This window comes from Pantherophis guttatus, chromosome 4 (genome assembly GCF_059756535.1).
Source record: "Pantherophis guttatus breed Tessera chromosome 4, ASM5975653v1, whole genome shotgun sequence".
In the NCBI taxonomy this organism is placed as follows: domain Eukaryota; kingdom Metazoa; phylum Chordata; class Lepidosauria; order Squamata; family Colubridae; genus Pantherophis; species Pantherophis guttatus.
In genome coordinates this window covers 21,115,857-21,122,404 of record NC_142066.1, presented here as the reverse complement: position 1 = coordinate 21,122,404, position 6,548 = coordinate 21,115,857, and the positions used below count along the sequence as shown (strand labels likewise).

The 6,548-nt window shown below is 38.1% G+C and overlaps 1 long non-coding RNA gene across 1 annotated transcript; it reads right to left on the bottom strand.

The window, feature by feature from the left end:
- Positions 1–211: 211 nt before the first annotated feature.
- On the bottom strand, positions 212–3,287 carry LOC132711549 (uncharacterized). The gene is made up of 2 exons (XR_009622424.1): positions 3,200–3,287; positions 212–364 (listed from the first exon to the last, which is right to left on the bottom strand). It is a non-coding gene; the product is annotated as an uncharacterized LOC132711549 (long non-coding RNA).
- Between the last annotated feature and the right edge of the window lie 3,261 nt (positions 3,288–6,548).

Here is a 6,548-nt window from a genome sequence, read left to right as displayed (position 1 = left end):
TTCATCACCTTCAGCATGTTGGTCTTCTGCAGTGTTTGGCTGTGTTTTATTCCAACGTATCTAAGCACAAGGGGAAAATATATGCTGGCAGTGGAGATCTTCTCCATGATCTCCTCCAGTGCTGGCTTATTGGTGTGCATCTTTTTCCCCAAGTGTTTTATCATTGTGATGAGACCTGAACTGAACAATAAACATCAGCTCATGAAAAGAAAGTTTTAATAATGATATTCTTTATTTCTCCATGTTGCAGATCTTCCCCACTTGCATATTTAAGCCAGAAAACAAGCTGTAGTTAGATTGGCCTCCTATGTTGCAATTCCTATCCTTCCCTGGAGATTTGGGTAGGTCATAACGTTTTTTCCTTCTGAAAGACAATTAAAAATGGGGACCATAAACCAAATAAATAATAGTACAAATTGATTTATTGAAATATTTCAGTATGTGACAGACATCTCTGACTAAATATATAATGATTAAATGTGAATGTTAAGTTTGTTTTTACTAGTCATCTTAATTCCTTTGCATGCTAAAGGTAAAGGTTTCCCTATCCAGTTGTGTTCGATTCAAGGAATGGTGCTCATCTACGTTTCTTGGCTGAGGGAGCCAGCATTGTCCGAAGACATTTTCCGTGGTCATGTGACCAGCATGGCTATATGCCAAAGGCGTACAAAATGCTATAACCTTCCCACCAATGTGGTACCTATTATCAATTTGCATTTGCATATCTTTGAACTGCTGGGTAAACAGGAGCTGGGACAAGAACCAGAGCTCACCCCATTTTGCAGTTCCTTTAACTGTTAAGCCATCATGCCCCCTCAGTATATGCACACTAGAATATGTATAAAGAAGTGGGGATTAAATACAAATGAGACTTTCATTTAAATAGGGAAGGCCTATGAATTGATTCTGTAGCAATTGGACAGTGGGAATTCTCTGGTGCAGATCATGTGTAGCAGGGGTAAAATGCACTTAATTTCACTACCAGATCACAAATGTGAGTGCGTGCACTTCTTCTGCGCATGCACAGAGGGTCATAAATGGGACAACATGACATCCAGGCAGGTGGGCATAGCCTTCCGCCGCCAGCCCTACCGGATCACGCGAGCCCGATAGATCCGGCTGGATTTCACTGCTCATATTTAGTAATCACCTACGAAACATGGTGTAAAATCAAAAGATCTTTTATTGGGCCATATGTCTTCTCCTCAGTAGCAAAGACAAAAAAAATATCTGGTACAAAAATAATTCTAGTAAATCCAAATAAATTCCATCATAAGTCCAACACATGTTAGTATCCAATTACATGATGGTCTCCTTCTAGGAAATTCAATTGAGTATGATAACTGTGTAGAACAGTAGGTTCCATTGCCATAAGTCTGAGTCCATAGAGTTTTGCAATTCTTTTTTTTTAATTGAAAAAGTTTTTCAAATACAGATTTTTCCCCTTTTTCCCCCCTCCTCCCTAACCCCCCCTCCCCCTCCCCTCCCCTCATGGCTTCTCCAAAATAAAATCCAAATTGATATCAGATTATATAATACTTTACCATCCTTTTACACCCCCCCATATGCTAACCATTTCTTTCTAACATTATTATTATATCCCCCCTATACTATACTATATATAGTATATATATATATGTATACTATACATTTCAAAGCAACATTCAGCTATAAAATTATATAATAAATCCTAATTTGGCATTTATTCAACTCATAATCTACCCATTTCCTCCACCCCCATAACATCCCTTTTCCTAAACTAAACAATCAGTAGCCTAACCTATCTCCACCCACATTCCTACAGGTCTACCATGCATAATTTTAATATCTTTGTTCTTCTGCCCACTAAAAGATATTTCCATATATAAATAAAATCCTCAAATGACTTTAAATTTGTAATCCATATAGTATCTTCTGTAATGTCTTTCAACTGGATTGTTAATTCCATCGCCCATGTTAGGGTAACATCAAGTTCTGCTTCCAACAGTATATTCAGTATCTTCAATTACCATCTGCCCCCATCAATAATAAATGTTTTCATATATAAAAAACCACCCAAGTGACTTTATATTTATATTCCATGTAGTATCTTCTGTAGTGTCTTTTATCTAGATTATTAATTCCAACCACCACGTTAGAGTAACAACCAGATCTTCTGCATGCCCCAATCCCATAGTTCTCTTGCCTTATAACTCAACATATACGTAATCCATTTTTCAAAGAGTCCAAAATAGAAAGTTCCAATCCGCTCAATCAAAGGCCATCTTCCACATCCCAAAAGCACCAGCACTGCAGAGATCTGTTATTCTTCTCAAAATAGTATAAGTCAGTAATTTGCCTCAGTTATATTTTCATGTATCAGCCTTCTATAAATCCCGCTTATTATATTTAATCGTCTCTTAAGTAACTGGCATTAGTCTGTTGGCTAAAAAAAAGATAAAGAATTTTTTTTGTTTAGTTTAAAATTTTTTAGTTTTGTAGAACCTGCTTCTTCTTTTCTTAACTTGTTGTGGTTTAGATCTCCATCCTGATTGCCTTTCTAGGACTTGTATATCAGCTGATTGAATTCCATGCTGGTCTGTAACTTGATAAGACATCAAATCGAAATCCAAAGCCGCCTCTCTTATATTTGTAGGTGATCCAGCTATAGCCTCTGAAGGAGAATCCAAAAGCGGCTCATCCAAAAAGGCCTCTGTAACTTGTTGTTTTTCCATTACCTCCATCTCCATCTGCTTAGCCTGAGTTTCAATCTCTTGTTCATTTTGCTTTTCTTTATCCCCTCCTGTGTTCCTAACACTGATGGCATACGTGGAGATGTTGAATCCATTTTAAAAACCTTGTAGTAAAATTCTTCTGCTTTTTCAACAGTATTTAGTTGATATCTTTCTCCTTGATATCTCAATATTATACCAACTGGAGCATCCCACCTAAATGGGATGTTTTGTTTCTTTAGCTCAGTCACCAAAAATCCAAAGTCCTTTCTATCTTTTAACATCTTGGACGGCAGCTGTTTATATATCCAAATCTTCCTTTCATTCATTTCTAGAGTGGAGTTAAAAGACTTTTGCACAATATCATTTCTTATTCCTTTATCAGTAAAGTAAATCACCACATCTCTAGGCAACTGCCTTTGCTTTGCCACCCAAGAGTTTATTCTGTAGGCCTTATCAATCTTACAGGATACCTCTTCCGGACTAACCTTTAAAATCACAGCCAGAACTTCAGCAGACATCTTTCTCAAGTCATCTCTATTATTTTCCTGTATTCCCCTTATTCTGACCGCAAATTCCATGGCTCTGTATTGCATCATTGTGACTTCATCTTCAATCCTTTGTTTTATATTATCTGCATTGTAAGTCTTGTGATCAGCTTCCTTTATTTTAGACTCTACTTCTGAGCTATTTTCTTGAATATTTATCAAATCATTTTCAATTCTTTGTATTTTATTATCCAGATTATGAATCTTATAATCAGCTTCCTTCATTTTAGACTCTATTTCTAAGTTGATATCTTTATCCATCTTTATAATTATTTCTGAAAAGCTTTTCAATGCTGTTAAAATATATCGTTTCAGGTTATCATACTTTTGTTGTACCAACTCTTTAATTTCCTGTCTGAATTTTTCAAGATTCTGGTTCACAATCTCATCATGTCTTGCCATCTCCTCCAAAACAAATTCCTTTAGGTCTTTAAAGCCATTCTTCTGCATCTGCAAGCTCAAAGCTTGTTCATGTGATTTATAAATGGGGGAGCCCCCCCCCACAGCTTGGTTGTCTGGCTTTGTCAGTTTTAACGCCATCCTGCCACACAAACAAACTATTTTTAAAGAAAAAGACTTCTCTCCAAACAATATCAATATCAAGTCTCTAAGAAGGAAGAAGCATGAAATAGGAATTTTTCTCTTCACTTCTAGCCAGCGCTATTGTTTTAGATACTTTGTAACGTATTAAACTATTCAAACGGAAGGACTTTCGCTTTCAGCTTTCTTCTCAAGCCTCAGCCAGTCGCCATTTTAAACTTTCTTTCTTCGCTTTTAAAATCACTCATAGGGTTGTTAGAAATACTTGCAGTTTAGAGTCCCAGATCCGGATTTCATCCTGTTTGTTCAGACAATCTGTTAATTTTTGTTGATTGGGATGGTCCCATCGCCTGGCTCTGCAAAGCGCAGAGTTCCCCCGAAGCCCGGAGCAGCGGCGAGCTGGATAGGGAGCCACATTCTGCTTCCTCCCCAAGAGTAAAAAAAAAAACTCTGGAGAGTTCGCAGAGGGCTCTACCTGTTCTCGCCAGCTCTCTCTCACGTCTCCTCAAGGAGACTGAGTTTTTTGAGCTGTCTCTCAGCTGTAGAGATGGCTCTTACGGGCGATGAGGCTGGAGCTCCCGAAAGACCATCTGGCAGCGACGGAAGCCAAACCGGAAGCCCGAGTTTTGCAATTCTTGATTGAGAAGCATATTGTGATTCTAAGTACCAGCTGATGAGATCTCTTGAAGAACACTAGCTGGAAGTTGCAGACAATTTGGAACCAAGTTATCTGAGGAACTGTCTCAACCCTATGGAGTTATTCCACCACAACCGTGCCAGCAGAAGACATGTGGCTGCTGTTGTTGAAGGAATTCTGGCTGGCAGGATCCAGGAAAAGACCACTTTCTGCCATATCACTTGCCCTAATAGAACATCATGCCCGCAAAGGTGAAATTCACACCCATTCTTCTGGCCTTTTGAAAGATTGAACACCTGGCTCTTTCAGCTGGTCTGGGGTTCCAGTGAAGGAAGTGACATCTTCAACGTGATTTAATTGATTAGAGAGAATTCACCTACTCCCATTGCCCACTTCATTTTGGTTAATAGAATTTTAACTGAATTATAAATTGTCTGTATTTAATGTTTTATATGGTATTTGATTAAATGACTACAAACCTAGAAACTCTAGGTTTTCTCTCATTTATTCAATAAAATACAATATAACACATTAAAACAGACCAATTTATAATTGGGAGAGAAAATTTATAATACAGACCTAATTTATAATTAGGCCTAAGGCCTCAGAGAATCTAATGAGAGTGGGAAAAGGGTTCTCTCAGGGTTGGGAAAGCCAGGGCATGTGGGCTTAAACCTGTACTAGCTTCCAACAGCCTCCACCATCCAGGAGGCAACCTACACTCCACTTAATGACCCACACATTCATTTTATGTATGTTGGGAGTGAGCAGAGATGGGGGAGGGTGTTAGGTGACATTTTCACCTAATAACTGCCATGACTTGTGACCATAATAGACAAGCTCCATTATAGTTGTATCTTGAGGATTACCTGTAATTGAAATGGAATGGACTGTAATGGAGAGTAGAGAATGGAGAGTAGAATACTATGTTTCCCCGAAAATAAAACCCTGTATTATATTTTTTGAACCCTAAAATAAGTGCTTGGCCTTATCGCCATGTGCTCAAAAGCCCAATTGGGCTTATTATCAGGGGTTGTCTTATTTTGGGGAAAACAGGGTAGTTTAGTGTAGTGTAATGGGAGAAAGAACAGAACAGGAAAAGAAATATCAATGCCTATACTTTGCTGCAAGTTTTTAATGATTTTATTTTTGTCTTGTGGCTCATGGTTTCCTCCTCTAGAGGCTCTGCATGTTTTGAAAATGTTCACATATGTGACTGTCTCACTATCATCATGGAATTAACCAGTTTGTCTTTTGCAAATCCTTTGGGACTCTGGAAAAAGGAGGAACTGATTTTGAAGAATGATATTTATTGTCCCAATTCCAACCCCGAGCTGGAAGCCCTAAGACTCTGTGGATTTGATAGTATGTTCCGCTCTCTAGTTTTGACTGAAAATCATCTAAAGGAGAGAAGTCAGTCTGATCTACTTCAAAGATCTTGTGGCAGACAGATGCCTTTGTACACAGAAAGAAGACACTCATGGAAGATCTTAGCATTCATGGAGTTACTATTAATAGTATTGTCTGAAGTGGTGTGCAAGGTTCCTAGTCCTCACTGTGACTTTGATGAACCTCTTCCTATTCGGCACACTTATCATCAGCTTGGGGACATTAATATTGCTGGCATTATTTCTGCCTTCTTTACATTTTCAAATCCCATTGATTTCAGTCAACATCCTTTTCACGGATTTCAAGATGGAGTTGTGTATGTACATCATCAATTTATTGTCATGCTCTGGATATTGCAGTCAAACCATAGACAGGATGCTTCATCTACTGAATTTTTTTAAAAAATAGGATACCTAGGTGTATTTTATATGGTTATATTTTACTTTACTTTCCATGTAAAGTGAAAAAGAGACCAATTCTCCCCTTATAAGAAATCACATCTAAATATCTATATCTATATATCTATCTATATCTATCTGTATCTATCTATCTATCTATCTATCTATCTGTCTGTCTGTCTGTCTGTCTGTCTGCCTGCCTGCCTGCCTGCCTGCCTGCCTGCCTTCCTGCCTGCCTGCCTGCCTGCCTGCCTGCCTATCTATCTATCTATCTATCTATCTATCTATCTATCTATCTATCTATCTATCTATCTATCTAATGTAT